Here is a 16,695-nt window from a genome sequence, read left to right on the forward strand (position 1 = left end):
TTTTTATTAAGTTCTGTAAATTTAGGTTTGGAAGTCAAAGGCAAACACATTTTTTTTCCTTTTGATGGAAATTAAGCAGGCAAGCTGTTTTTGACTCTTCCCCTGCAGTCCTAAATTTGCAGAATCTAATAAGGATCACAAATCCCCTACTGTCTGAGATAATGAATTTTTACCTCTGGAAGAAAATATAAACATTTCTTAACTCTCGCTAAGATTTTACTTTAAAAATTTAATATTATTTAAAAGAATAGTTGATTTTAGGCTTGTAAATATTTCTTTCTTGGACTCTAAAAGCTCTTCTTGTTAATGTTAATGCCAAAATGGACTTCTGTGCTAAATGTTGTAACGTACTCTCCTTCCTACTCATTGGAAAGAAAATTCTTTAGCGTCACATTAAAATTTTCAGAGGGCCCTAGGAGATTAGCCTGAATTCAGTGAGATATCTCCAACATGAACAAAAATAGATTGGTCTCACAGACAAATCAGGACAGCAAGTGCCTCCGAGAGCGATCTCTCATTGGAGTGGCCTCACATAATGAGAATTAAAGAGAATTAAAACTGATGAGAACTTGAGATCATTGGTTTCCCACCATCTGATCTTACAAGGGAGGATCAGAGGCCAAGAGATGTATTATAAGACCTAAATTTCAAGTGCTGTCTTGACATTTCTGACCCTCACGGGGCCCAAAAGCCTAGCAGTGACTTCCTTGTCTCTTGCCAGATGTGTCCCCTATGCATTGGGAAACGCTCCACACTTGCTACCTCCCCGATCAGCCACACCAGCTCCACCCAACATGGTCCCCAACCTAATTGATTTTACCTTCCTATGAGCTTCCTACAAACCAATCATATACCCCCATGGAAAGCTGGGATCACCCCACCCTCCTGACACTACAGTTTGTCTCCCACAGCCCCTGCTGGTTCACTTTATTCCTGTGTGCAAACCCCTCATGGCTCTGCGTGGCTTTCGGTGTCCTCCTCATAAGGGCTGTGAGTAAATGTGATTAAAAAGCTTCTGCCAAGCCCTCCTTCAATGATAGGGTGAGTAGGTGATCAGAACAAAGGATATGATCAATTTTACTAATATGGTTAGTGTCAGATCCATCATTGTATCCTTTCCGTAACTTTCAGATGGTAGGTGATGAATGAAGATGAGATGGTGAATAAGTGAGTCATTGTAACCATTTTATTATATCAGATATTTAGTGTTCCAAAGCTAAGGCATTAAATAATGCTGTGTTTGTGATATTTATTTAACAAATATTTATTGAGAATCTACCATGTGCCAGTCACGATAAAAGACAGACTCTGCTTCTGCCTCTTGCTGTTTTAAGGTTGAAGAAGCCCAATATTACCAGCTCCCTTGCAGACTGGCTGCAAGCCAACCATCTTCAGTCACCTGCCTGGAGAAATGCTCCTGTTCCTCAGGGCTTCCTGCTTGATGAGGTCATTACCAAGTTTCTATCCAGCCAGCCTTGCCATTCCTTGTTTGTGAACTAGAAGGTCCAGACCAAGAAAAGGCTCTCCTTTGCAGATCTGCTGCTTGGGAGAACGTGTATAGCAACCTGACAACGGATTGTCAGTGATAATGATGCCTATAAACAACAAGGCTTGATCTGTCTCCAAGACTCCGTAATCCTGAGCGTCAGTGCATGTGAGATTTGACGCTGAGTGATAGGATATCTTGAGCATGTTTTTGTTGTTTTCAGGGCAGGTGTGAGTGGGTCTATGCCAACTGGAATCTACAGAAGCACTGATCTAATCCTCTGATAGTTTATTTTCTGAAACTATTGTGCCATATTCCCGAAGACAACTAGCCCCTGGTCCGCTCCTCTATTGCTTTGTGAAAGTAACACCTCAAAATTTTATGGCTTAAAACAATACTAACATTAATTTTCCTCACAAATCTGTAATTTGGGCAGTGCTTGGCAAGGAGAGTTCATCTCTGTTCCACATGGCTTCAGCTGGGGGACTTGAAGGCTGGGGACAGTGATCATTTGAGAGCTCGTTCATTTACAGCCCTGACTTCTGATGCTAGTTGCAGATTGGGACCTTTGATGGAGCTCTCAGCCATGATACCTACCTGTGGCCTCTCCCTATAACATGGGCCTTTTCAAATTATGGTGGCTGTGTCCTGAAAGATGGAGTCAGCCAGAAGCTGTATTATGCCTTCGGCACCTTCCTCAAAAATCCCACAGTGTCACTTTTAACACATGCTGCTGGTGAGAAACAAATCACTAAAGATGACCTATATCCAAGGAATAGGGAATTAAACTCCAGCTTTTGACAGAAGACTGTCAAAAAGATTTTTTACGTTTTAAAACTACCACTTCCCTGTGGAATACAAGGGGGGAAAAAAGAACATACATTTTCTTTTGTATCAAAGAGGCCAATACACATTAGTAGCAAATGAAGAAATGAAGTGAAAGAATTTGATTATATATCAGATCCTCACATCTAATAAAGGGTAGAGTGCTACGTCAAGACTGAATATGTTGGTCGGTATTTTGTGGTTCTGTAGGTGTGGTCTTATTATACGCATTTAGTGATGCTGTTCAATTACTAATCAAGCATTCTGCTTCTTGCCTGCTGTTATTCCTCAGACAAACATGATCTCTAAATCAAGTACTTTATTCATAGAATAAAGCATAGCTATTCGAATAGCTATTGGGATAACTATTCTGTAGTGCTCTTTCCCTACCTACAATAATATACAACATTTACTGTTTGCTTATTTTTTCATGCAAAAAGCAAGACTCCTTTTTTAATTTCTTTAAACAATTTTTTAATTTTAATTTCAGTTAACATACAGTATAATATTAGTTTCAGGTGTACAATATAGTGATTCAACACTTCCTCATGAGCACCATGAGGACAAGTGCCCTCCTTAATCCCCATCACCTATTTCCCCGAACCCCCCCACCCACCTCCCCTCTGGGAACCCACAATTTGTTCTCTATACTTACGAATCTGTTTCTTGGCTTGCCTTTCTCTCTCTTTGTTTCCCTTTGCTCATTTGTTTTGTTTCTTAAATTCCACGTATGAGTAAAATCATATGTTTTTGTTTCTTGAATTTTACATCAGTAGAATGTTTATGCCATGCTCATTTTGCCCCCTAGTGGTTTCTTATGTCCTTGTTCCATATTTATATGTAATTTTCAAATCCTTTGGAACGAAAGAAGGAAAAGTGTCACTTTGTCCCCCCATCACATGCATTTCATTGTGCAGATGAGGAAATTAGGACCCAGGAAACTTGTGGGACTTGTCTATTGTCACCCACCCGATGTTGCTGTCCTTTTCCACTAGAAATAAGAAATAAGACATGGCGGGATAGTCTTGTTCGTTGATGCACATGAACAACGCCAGTGACTGGCAAGCAGTAGGTGCTCAGTAATTATTTTATGAATGAGAAAAATAAATGAATTAATGAATCAAGACTGGAACCAGTATCTATAGATCCCATGCCTTATACTTCTTTTACTATGTAGTCTGTCTTCTCATCCTCATAATAAATCTTTCACATAGCACTTGATACTTGATTCCATTTACATAAATATTTCAACTCTTTAAACTAGCTCGTCCTTCACTTGTTTTGTCATTAAGTTTATGACATTAATATTCATTTATTCATCAATGTCAGTGAGTTCCAGCTGCATCAGATACCATGTTACCTGTAGGGCTACAAAAAGATACTTAAAGAATTCTTTTTATTTGAATTCTTTTTCTTTTTAATTATGGCAAAATACACACAACACCAAATGTATCATCATAACCATTTCTTAGGTTTACAGTTCAGTATTCACACTGTTGTACAACCGATCTCCAGCACTTTATCACTTTGCAAAACTGAAACTCTTTATCCATTCAACTCCCCATTGCCCGTTCTTCCAGCCCCAGCCGCCACGATTGTACTTTGTATTTCTACATTCTTGGCAACTCTACATACTTCACATACTTGGAATCATGCAATATTTGTCTTTCTGTGATTGTCCCATTTCATGTAACATAAGGTCCTCAATGTCCCTCCATGTTGGAGCATGTGTCAGAATTTCCTTTACTGTTGGGGTGCCTGAGTGGTGCAGTCAACTAAGCGTCCAACTCGTCCAACTCTTGGTTTCAGCTTTGGGTCATGACCTTAGGGTCTTGAGATCAAGCCCCGGGTCAGGCTCCACACTCAGTGTAGAGTCTGTTTGAGATTCCTTCCCTCTCCCTTCTCCCCTGCCCTCCTGCATGCACAGGTGCTCTCTCTCTCTCTCTCAAATAAATAAATAATAAGAATTTCCTTTACTGTTAAGGCTGGACAATACCCCACTGTACGTGTACACCACATCTTATTTATCGTTTCATCCACTGATGGACATTTGGCTTGTTTCCACCTTTCAGCGACTGTCAATAATGCAGCTGTGAACATGGGTGTACATGTATCTGTTCAAGACCCTGATTTCAGTAATTTTGGAAATATACTGAAAAGTGGAATTGCCAGATCATATGGTAATTTTTTATTTTTTTACTTTTTAAATTTTTTAAGAAACTGCCATGCTGCTTTCCACAGTGGATGCATGTTACATTCCCTCCAAAAGTGCACAAGCATTCCAGGTTCTCCATATCTGGCCAACAGTTGTGATTTTCTGGGGTTTTTTTGATGGTAACCATTCCTATAGGTGTGAGGTGATATCTTGGGGGTTTGATTTGCATTTCCCTAATGACTAGTGATGTTGAGCATCTTTTCACATGTTTGTTGGCCATCTGTTGTCTTCTTTGGAGAAATGTCTCTTCAAGAAAGTGCTACAAAGACGCATTTTTAATTCATCGGTTTCCTCCTTTGTATACAGAAAAATCTCAGCTGGCAATATAAGAGCCATTTCCCCTACTTTTTCTTTGATGCACTATGCCACCATTTATTTAAGATCTGAATAATAGTGATAAAATCATTAAAGCTTACGTCCCATTTGCACATGTTACATCCCAGGCATTGTTCTAAGTATGTTACATATATTAATTTACTTACTTAGTCCTCAAAACATCCCTGGAAGGTGGATCTTATCACTACCTGCAGTTTACAGAGGATGTTATGGAGGCACAGATAAGTGAGTGACTTGTCCAACATCACACGGCTGCTGGGTTCTAGTACCAGGATTGTACCTGGGCAGTTGGTTTCAGAGTCTGTGCACTTAACCACAACATTGTTTTTCCTCTCTGGCACCCACTAAATCTCTTTTATATCATTCTTTTTATATCATCTGCATTTTTTGTGAGCTCTTCCTAGACAACTCCTCTATATAAGTTTATGTGACTTTGGATTGCTGATAGTAAAGAACAAATGATTACAGTGTAAAAAGGAATTCATTGCCCCCATGGATGGCAAGTTCAGGGTATAGTTAGCTTCAGATATGTATGAATCCAGTGGCTCAGACAATATTATAGCCCCAGTGATCTCAGCAAATGCCCTCAAGTCACATCTCTTTGGCTCTGTTTGAGCCCCATGCCCATCGCTGGTGAATCATGGTGGCAGGGATTATGAAATGCCCAAGTGAGTCATATGCCCACAACCAGAACAAAAGTGGTATAAATACCAGAAACTTGGAGTGGGGGAGATGTGGTTCCCACAAAGTATTACTAGACATTCATTTACATTGAGGGGGCAGGGAGGCTGTTTTTCTTCCTTTTGGAACAAATATGCAAGCAAAATTATTGTTCTCAAAAACATTTTGCTTATAATTATATGAGTAATAAAAAAAATTCATTTAGTGGGCACTATATACCAAACAGTGTCCTAAGTACTTTACATACCTTGTTCGATTAAACCTCACAAGAACTCTATGAGGCAAATGCTATTATTAACCCATTTTACTGCTGGGAAAACTGAGGTGCATAAGTGTCTGGGTATACCTGGAAGAGAACGTGGTAACCTGCTCTCAGTGATCCACTTTATAAGGGGTGCAGCCATGATTCTTACCCAGGCAGACTGGCTCCAGGGCCTCTTTTCCAATTCCATGATAAGGGAGCTTGCTTGCCACGTACAGAAACCGAAGCTCGTAAATCTCAGTGTCTGATATTCACTTCAGGAAAGACATCAGGGACTCTCATTTGGCCAACAGAGCTTACACCTAACAATTAGGGCTTACACTAGCATCTAAAGTTTATAAATATATAATATATATACATATATAAATATGTCGTCTATTGTACCAAGTTTGTGCTAGACACTGATTATAAAAAAAATTGGGGGTGACTGGGTGGCTCAGTCAGTTAAATGTCCGACTCTTGCTCTCAGTTCAGGTCTTGAACTCAGGGTCTTGATCTCAGGGCTGTGAGTTCAAGCCCCATGTTCAGCTCCACAATGAGCATGGAGCCTATTTAAAAAAAATTTTTTTTGACTAATTGTACCTGTTTAGAGTCTAAGGGAATGTGATTGAAAATTAAAAAAAAAATTATCCAAACTATTAGACTCAACTCGTTATCATCATAAGCAGTGACTATTTTATTTAGAAGAACTTGAGTAGCATTTAGTTTCGCAGTTTTTTAAATAAGCATAGCTGCTGGGGCGCCTGCATGGCTCCATCGGTTGAGCATCCGACTTTTGGTTTTATCATGATCTCAAGGTCATGAGATCAAGCCCAACATTGGGCTCTGTGCTCAGTGGGGAGTCAGCTGGAGATTCTCTCTCCCTCTGCCCCCCCCACCTGGTGCTTGCTCTCTCTCTCAAACAATAAATAAATCTTTTTTTTTAAATGTTTTATTTATCCATGAGAGTCAGAGAGAGAGAGAGAGAGAGAGAGGCAGAGGGAGAAGCAGGCTCCCCGCAAAGCAGGGAGCCCGACGCGGGACTCGATCCCAGGACCCTGGGATCACGACCCGAGCCAAAGGCAGACGCTTAACCATCTGAGCCACCCAGGCGCCCAACAATAAATAAATCTTTAACAAAACAAAAAAAATAGCTGCAAAGACTCTCTCAAAACTTTTCACCTATTAAAAGAAAGCAAAAAGAGTTTTTAACCAGTTTGCTGAGGCAAGTTTGCACAAATCGACAGTTCTCATTAATGAATTGGAAGGAGGCAGAGGATCATCCTAGAGCCAGTTTTACCACTAGGTGTGTAATATGGGCCTTTTAGCTTTTCTTGGCCTCAACTTCCTCAGCTGAAAAGTGAAAGTACCAAATCTGGAATGGGGATGTGTCAATATATCCACTCATCCAACCGAACGCCTCTTAAGTGCCAGGCACTGTGCCTGATTCCAGGGATGGGTTACGGTGATGAACAAAAATGGATATGATTCTTGTCTTGCAGAGCATTCAGTGCCATTGGGGGAGACAAAGCTGAGTCAAGTAATCACTCATCCAATAGTGAGAAGACTTGTTAGGACTTTTCAGTTCCTAAATTCCAGATGCAGAGAAACATACACGAAGAGTTCATAAAACACAAATCGTCGTATGTTTATTTGAGAGATCTGATGAATGCCTTTTTATTTTTTAGACTTGCTTTTTTTATTGTTATGTTAATCACCATATATTACATAATTTGTTTTGGTGTACTGTTCCATGATTCATTGTTTGTTCATAACACCCAGTGCTCCATGCAGAATGTGCCCTCCTCAATACCCATCACCAGGCTAACCCATCCCCCCACCCTCCTCCCCTCCAGAAACCTCAGTTTGTTTTTCAGAGTCCATCATCTCTCCTGGTTCGTCTCCCCCTCTGACTTATGAAGGGGAGTAAGTCAGAGGGGTAGACTTGCTTTTTTCCCAGCCTGGTGACTATGAATATTGCAAACTCCTCATGACGATTTTCTACCTGTCAATGACATGATGCATTGTCCTGGCTCATTATTGTAATAATAGTTACTATGCATATTGAATGCATAACTTCAAATGATATTTCAGTCTTCGTTTTCATCTCACTCTTAAACTTTTTTTTTAAAACAAGAAGAGATTGAAAAATAGTAGGGTCTTATTCTAAAGTCTCTGACAGCATTTGTGATGTCAATATTTTCTTCGTATAAAATTTAGAGGGAGAGAGAGGTGTTGCTTATTTTTATAGCTATCATAAAATATCGCTTGGGTTCCCCCTTTCTCTTCAGATTTAAATTTTATTAATAAAACATGGAGCAAGATGTGGAATGTGATGTCTTTACTGAATCATTAATGACCCACGGCTAACAGGAGATAGGCTTTGTAACTGCTTACTTGTTTATTAAAGTCCTTCTTTGGCAGCTGATCTCTGGATTGCTTCATATACCGCACGTCAGGTTGTTAATTAAATCTTCTGTAGAAGTTTTGAGTTTATCTTGAAAAATTGTCCTGCAGGTTCCACATGCCTCTAATTGGGCTGAATGTGTGAGGGGAAGAGAGCCAACCAGTAGCCCGTTTATAATATTTTTGTCAGCAGCGATTCTACCTCAGGCTGTGATTTCATGAACAGATATTTGCACATGTCATTGCTTCTCTAACCACCCCTTCTGCCCCACCGGAAGTGGATGTGATTGGTTTAGACATAGCATTCTTCTGAGTCTAGCATATGCATACATGTGAGACTCATACATGCGTAACGTATCTGCACTTGTTTCTCGTTAGGGTGGACGAGAGGCTCTGATCATCTGTAGCCATAGGTTTCTTGCTCCTTATCACAATAGCAAAGCTGCTTTGATGTAGAGGAGGTTAGGCAAATGTTTCGGTTGATAATGAACTTGTCCAGATCTTAAGATTTCATCTGGCTTTTTCTGTCGATGAGATCCCTGTCTGCAAATTCTCCTTCAGTACTTCTGAAAAGCTAGTCACATTTGCCTTGTGTCACTCCCAGACTCACTGTTATCTAGCAGTAGGGAATCACCGAGGCCAAATTCTCATCTTAGATTTTCTTTTTCCTGATGTCTTCCAATAGCAGGTCCATGGGAATATAAAGCTAGTTTTAGTAGTCCATTTTCTGGTGCCCTTTAGAGTTATGCACCTGGAGGGGAGCTTTCTCATCCCATATTTTATTTTCTTAACCTCTAAGGACTGGTAACCGGAAGTGACCAGGATGATGGTTCATAAAGAGGACATTTCAGCCTGTGGCACATTTGTCACTGGTCAGCATCGGTAAAGGACTGGAGTAGGGGTAGAGGGTAGAGAAGGGATGGGTGAGACTTGAAAACACAAATGGTGGTGTGATACAGTCTTTCCCAATCCAGTATGGCACTCCTCCCACGCCCCAGTACACACAAAGGTCAAGAACCAAGGCTACTGTGTAGTATCCTCCTACACAGAAGTGCCAAAAGGAAGATAAAGGTGCCAACTGTACACAGCATAATCAAGGACAAGCCCTGAAGTCACGTTAAGGCCTTATACTCATGGGTGGGGACCTAGTGGCAACACTAATTTGCAAGAGTTTTGGTGAGTATGATGTATGACAATGGTATCAACGCATTCACGTAGACTTTTCAGGCCTTCTTAAGGATGCCTATAATTAAGACTATATTATACTTAAATCTTTTGGAGTAACAGCTCTGAAAGTATTTAATGCATAAGTCTGAACCTCTTTGGGGGGGGGCACATACTGTTTTGAAATGTGTACGAGCTCGGTAATCTCTAGAAAATGCCCAACAGCTACATAGAATTTTACATACAATTTCAGGGGATTCATGCATTTTGTGAAGTTCATCCGTGGACAAGGTTAAGAATGGGATGTTTAAGGGAAATCATGCTAGGTAAGGAGATACAGATTCCCTGTCTGCGCCTCTGTGCTGTCAGCTGCCCACACGATGCACATGGCCTTGGGGGTTTTCAGGTGGATTGACAGCATTGTCTCCCCTTTCCTCCTGCCTTATAACACGGCATGGTGAGCTCATACTTCACCTGGTTGTCACATTCCTCACCCTTGTCTCAGGGCAGTTACGGTAGAGTGCTACCTGGCTATTTTTCTTCCTTCTCCAGAAGGGTTCTAAAGACTTCGTGTGGCCCTGTGTCAGAACTACTTACTTTGTGCAGGATGAGGCCGACAAACCACAACCTGCGAAGGCAGACAGGGGAAATCCACCGGAAAAAGGCTTTGGAAGGAAATGCAGATTCGTTAAGCTGGCCCAGAGACAGCATGAATTACATAAACACGGACGTCTGCCTTTTTACGACCCCCACCCACCCACAGTCAGGCACTTAGTCATTCTTTCCTCTGTGTCTCCTTAAGTCTATTATACCTCGATTACAGTTCCTATCACAGCACTAGGATTATTTGTTTATGAGTCTGTCTCTCTTACCAGACTATGAGCAATTCCAAGACAGAGTCCAGGACTTACTTATCTCTGGATCCCAATCCAGTGTCTGGGTTAAGAGTGCAGGCTCTGGAGTCAGACTGTCTGCATTCAAATCCATGCTTCGTACGTATTAATAGGATGACTGGGGCAGGCTACGTAGTTTATTTGAGCCTTGGTTTCTCTTTTTCTCTTTTTCTTTCCTTTTCTTTCCTGCCTTCCTTCCTCCCTGCCTTCCTTGCTTCTTTCCTTCCCTCCCTCCTTTCTTTCCCTCAATTTCCTTTGTACCTAAAGGTATCACACTAATGATATTTATTGGTTAATTGTGAAGAGTCAATGAAATAGTGCTTAGCACAGTGACAGTCTCTATAGATATAACAGACATTACTATTATATCTACTACCGCTTAGTATTAATGGCTGAATATCATTACTCACTATAGTTCACCTGCCAGGAAGAAAACCTTTTAGGCTTAAACTACCAAAGAGCACACGTTTCTCTCACCGCTCTCCTTGTCACCCCTGCCCTCTTTGCTACTGACACCCCTCCTCTGAAGCATAGTAATTGATATCCTCCTTCCCTTACTTTTTCACCTTGTACTTATCATCATCGGACCCTGATATGTTTATTTGATTATTGTCTATTGAACGTAAACTCCATGGAGGAGGAGCTTTGGCTACTTGGGGTTCACTGCTGTATCCCTAACGCCTAGAGCAATGCCTGCCTGGCACATTGAACATGCTCAACAAATGTTTGTTGAATGAATGAATGAAAAGATGGACACACAGACACAACCACACACTTAAAGCATCCTCACTCTGCTTTAGGCGAGCCTTGCTGATCGTCACTCAATGTTATGCACTAAATGTGTGTATTCCTTCACTTTGCCAAATGGTCATAGAGCGGCTTTTACCTCTATTTCTCTTTCCTCCATGATTGGGGTGGGGAGGGAAAAATATTTTCCAAAAGTGTTGCAAAAACTGAAATGTTTAGAACTTTGATGTCAAAGCCACACCCTTGGTGGGGCTGTTGAGGGACATTGCTGAGCGGTAGGAGCCCTCTCTGAGAGGTGACAAGGGTGGATGAGCCCTCCATCACCTTGTGGGAGTGGCTGAGAAACTTGTTCCAGTCATGCCTGCTCAGAAACTCTCAGCGACAACTCAATTGTTGAGAGATTTAAGTCCAGACTCCTCAGCAGCTCTCCCACTCTTCCTCTACAGGTACCTTCTTTTCTAGCCAAACCAGATCATGGCCTGTTCTTTCCCAGCCCTCATACTCCGGCTTCTGTCCACACTTGCACACACACACACACGTACTGCTTCAACTGGTGTTTTTCCTTCTGCACGGTACCTTTTTTTCTAGATTCTACAGTCCTTCAGGGTGCAATTACAACGCTGTCTAGCCAGGATATTTACTCTAATTTGTCTCCTATTCCTCCACCTTAAACTCTGGAGATAGCCTGCTGAGTTCTTCCTCAGATTCCTTCAAGAATTTTTACCTGTCTTTTGGGGGTGCTTGCCAACCTTTCCCCACACAGAGCTATCTCCAGGCTTGTCTGCTAAATTGCCTTGAGGGCAGGGGGACTCTTTTCTTTCCATTTTCTGCATGAACTACATATTCAGTGAATGTTTCTGAGTAAGGCTCTGGGTGTATAGATGAATATATCCATTTTCCAACCAGTACAAAAAAAAAAAAATCCTTAGGGCCTGTCTGATGGTAACATTTTATTTATGTATTTTTAAAGGTTTTATTTATTTATTTAAGACAGAGAAAGAGAGAGAGAGAGAGAGAGAGAGAGAAAAGTACAAGTGGGGGAGGGGCAGAGGAAGAAGGAGAAGCAAGCTCCCCCCTGAGCAGGGAGCCTGATGCAGGGCTTGATCTTAGGATTCCAAGATCATGACCTGAGCCGAAGGCAGACACTTAACCAACTGAGCCGCCCCAATAACATTTTAAATATAAAGTGTTTTTCTCATATGGTCAGTACAGGTGGATTTTTTTCACCATCTGTTCTGTAAAAGGCAAAACAATAACTAATGTGCACATAGAGCCAGGCCTGTATTTCTTGAGACCCCAGGTTCAGAGTGGTCACTTTCTCACCAGGCTTGGCAGAACACAGCAGGGTGGTAGAGGAGGAGGGAACCTCATTGTTAACTTTGTTTCCAGGCCAGAAACTTAGCAAGTGAAAGAAACAAGCAATTGACACAGATTCCCTCTGAGATGGTAGGTAAATCAGGGGGTTCCTCAGGGTAATGTGCAGTCTCTCAGAGCCTCAAGTCCACACAAGAGTCTGTGATAACCCTGCCCCCTTCTGTTCCTCTGGATTGTAGTACCCCCGGACTTCTGCAGGCTGGTTTCAGGATCCTGATGTGAATTACCAATTTCCAAGAAATGCTTGCTTAAGGCAGAAAGGAAAGGAACTCATAGGTTCAATGTGAGCCATCATTTTATTCTGTTAAGGTTTCTCTTTTGATCGTTCACTTGACCACTAAATTTTGTCGGGAGGTATTAGTTCAGCTGTATTATAATAGGATATTATATTTCAGGGGAATAAACGAAGTCAAGAATCATAAAATTAATACATTCCTTTATTTATTTGTACTCTAAGGGCTTCCTTAACTTTTTCTAGTTCCTAAAACTTCCCTATTTCTTCCCTTGGAAGTTAAAGCGTCACCACTGGTCGATGCATGACAACTCTTTCATTTAAGACAGAACCTCCCAGACTAAGAGTAGTTTAAGAGCCACGAATGCTGGTTCATTACATACTGAGGGCCAACACTGCTTCCTCTGCAAAGCACTATTGGTGAAATGGCTTAACTCAGAACTTTTGAACTGTTATGTAACTCTTGTCTCCTTTCCTTGCAAACCCTTTTATGTGTCTCTAAAGTAGTTGAGACCAGATAGCACAGGGCTTTGAGTCTACACCCAGAACTTCGGACTTTATTCTAAAAAACAACGGGGAGCCAATTAAGCTTTGTGGGCAAACGATGGCATCTTTGGAAGGATGACGCTGTCAGCTTTGTGTTGAATGAACCAAGATGACAAAGCTTGGAAAGAAGGACAACATTAGCAGATCCATACAGTAATACTGCCACCGGTATCCGCACCACCCAAGCAAAATTCTTACCAGATTTTCCTCATTTATCCTCTCTTAAACCTAGTCTGGCCATGAGCCTCTGTCACCTGGATCCCTGTACTGTTTCCCTAATTCGTTGCCAGACAACCAATCTTGCTCCCCTATAATCTGTTATCCCCACAGCGAGCCAAAGACAACTTTAAAAAACAAGTGACTTGTTACAAGACATAATCAGAGAGGGGGACAAACCATGAGAGACTCTTAACCATAGGAAACAAACTGAGGGTTGCTGGAGGGGAGGGGGGCGGGGGATGGGGTAACTGGGTGATGGACATTAAGGAGGGCACGTGATGTGATGAGCACTGGGTGTTGTAAGGCTCATGAATCACTGAACTCTACCTCTGAAACTAATAACACACTATATGCTAATTAATTGATTTTTTAAAAAAGAGACTGCACACTTCTAAAAATAATATGAAATGAAATGTGAATCCTATTTATTAAAAAAACAGGTGACTTGCCATCATACTTAGAATGAAATTTATGCTCCTACCATGGTGTATGAGGCTCAGCACAGTTTGACTCCTGTCTGATTCTCAGACCTACACTCTTCATTTCTGTTCACTGGCCCCAACTTGCTGGCTTTGTTGGTTCCCTGAACAAGCCACAAGCTTAGTCTGACCTCAGACATGTTAGCCTTCATTCATGCCCCTGTCTTCTTGCCTCAGCTCAAATATCACTTCCTCAAAGAGTCCCAACCTGTAGTACCTTATCATCTTCTCTTTGTCTCCCCACTCCCAGCCCAAGAGATTCTTTTCAAATCACCTGGTTCTATTTTATTTATAACCCATATCGCTATTTGAGATTATCTTGCTCATTTATTTACTTACTTGTTCCAGACCTATACTCCTTGCCTAGAATGGAAGTTCTGTGAGGGCAAGGACCCAGTGTACCTTGTTCATCTCTGGGTCCCCAACACAAAGAGTTTGCTGCCCCTGGTTCATGGCGAATGCTTGGTCATTATTTGTTGAATATATGAATCTGGGTAAAAGGTAAAGAAGAAGGGCAGGACAAGTGGAACTGGAAGAGAATAGATGCCTGAAAGAATTATAGAAGAGCTAAAGTGGATCGGTTTGACTATTGGCTATCAGGAGTCTATGGAAGGGGGAGGAGAGGTAATAGGTTTTCACTTGGGTAGTAGAGAAAGGCCAGTCATGCCATTAACTCAGAGAGAACTTGGGGGTATACAATGGATGGAAGTGGCACACAGATACCTGGCTTTGGCCTTGGGTGTGAGATGTGGTCGGTCTGGGTGGAAAAAGCCCGGTGGGTATGTAGGAATTGAAAAGAAGCCAAAGCTAAACATTTAGATTTTGGAGCCATCGGCATTGCGATGATAGCCCACTGAGACTGAATTTTGCCAATGGGGCAAAGCAGCTGGGAGGAAGAGAACTTTAAAAATGTGCAAATGTTTGTCCAAACATCCTTGTGTACAAGAAACCATGCTGGCGCAGCTGACGTCTAACAAATGAGGAGCGAGGCCTGGAGTTTCATGGGACCAGGGCTGGAGACACTAACAATCTGGCAGGTAGAGAGAGACTGTGCTCTTCGGACAAGGAGCATGACAGCACTGCCATATGGTGCCCTCTGACCTGCCCCAAATAGCTCTCGGTAAGAGGCTGTGCACGCTGAAGCCATCTGTGTGACTGCTCCCTTCAAATCCAAGAGGTCTCCAGAGAGCAAACCGGGTAAGCTTAATGATGTACCTCTATCCTCTGATCTAGGCAACGGATAATCTAAAACAGTATGGGGGGGAAAAGCATGAAGAAAAGCTCCATTTCTCGAGTGCTCACTATGGGCTTGGTGATGAACTCAGCCCTCCATATGCGTTCTCCTATGTAGTCATCATAAAATCTCTGATAAGGAATGATAACTCGTACCCATTTTACAGATGAGAAAACTGTGACTGGAGGCGTAATGTAATTTTCCCAAATGGTAAATGATGGAGCTGGAATTCAGCCCCAGAACGGCCGGATCCCAAAGCCCACACTCGGAACCACTAATGCTTCCCTGCGTAGGAAATAACTGTTTTTAGCCCTTAAATTTTATTCCAGCATTTCTTTGTAAGTTTCTTTCCCTTTCCATCCCAAAGTTGTGAATATTAGGTTAATAAATCAGGACAGCTTCTTTTGTGTGTGTGTGTGTGGTAAGAAAGGTAACCACAATTACTCTGAGGTTGTCTTTTTGTGCTGAACAAAATAACTCTTATTCTTTTATTAGATCGCCTGTGTGTTACACAATTGCCTTAAAGAACTGCTATTGCTTACTGACAGTCTACTTTCCCAAGCCCTCAGGATATCCTTAATTACAGGGCTCGTGGGGCATCTGAAATAGAAATAGTGCTTTGGATCCTCCTCCACCTCCACCCCCAGTTTTAACTACAGGCACATCCCGTTGATTGTGGGAGCCTACTCCTGGGAATGGTCATGTTAGTTCCGCTGGTGCCCTCGGGGATTACTGCAGCCTGATAGCCTGGTGAAGTGCAGCGGCTGTCAACCCTTTGCCGATTGCCCTTCTTTCTCGTCTAGTCTCCTGAAGTTGTGATAACGCCTCTGGCCTAATGTTTCTTCTTTTCAGGCTCAGTACTGTTGCTGGCCAATCTTTCCACGCGGCGGTGAGGCTCATGTGGCCCTGCAGATTGTCAAGGGGTTTCTGCCAGGCAACCTCTGTGCGCTGCTCTGGGTTTCTTAGACTATGCCCTCGGAGGCGTCTGGAGCAGTTGCAGTGAAGCCTGCTTGCCGCCATCCAGGTTCCTCCTCGATCTCTTGTAGAATCCTCAGCACCAATCACTTATACGCCTTTTGTCAGCCGTCCTAAGCCACGGTCCAGCGGCGCAAAAGTAATGGCCGGAAAGAGGGAGCTGGTGGAGTGGACAAATAATTGGGATGGGCCCCTCAAATGGCTCTTCATCCTTGCTGGCTGAGAACCAAATATAAATTAGCTGTAGGGACTAGTGCTGTAATGGGCTTACATTTATATCCACATATAAAATATTTCTGGGACCATCAGGACTCTAATGAATCAGCCCAGTTTGGGGGCAGTTCTAAATGCCTTCTAAATGAGTGCCCGGTAAGTGTGTCGTGATGCAAGGCGGCACTTCCTTTAGTCCATCTATAATGTATGAATGGGCACTTTGTGCTAGGCATGATGTTCTTTAGAGTTTCACAAAATGGCTCTGTTCTAGTTTGCACTGTGCCTCTCTCACGGAACTCCTTCCGGTTCTTTCCACGGCCACCTCTACTTGGTGCTTTCTTTTCTATGGTCCCACTGGATTATCAGCTTGCTGAGGGTGAGACTCATGTCTGATTCATCTTTGAGGGCGAGACTCATGTCTGATTCATC

Source organism: Eumetopias jubatus, unplaced genomic scaffold (assembly GCF_037043125.1).
Source record: "Eumetopias jubatus isolate StellerSeaLion01/CBP00866 unplaced genomic scaffold, mEumJub1_p1.0 scaffold_5, whole genome shotgun sequence".
Lineage (NCBI taxonomy): Eukaryota > Metazoa > Chordata > Mammalia > Carnivora > Otariidae > Eumetopias > Eumetopias jubatus.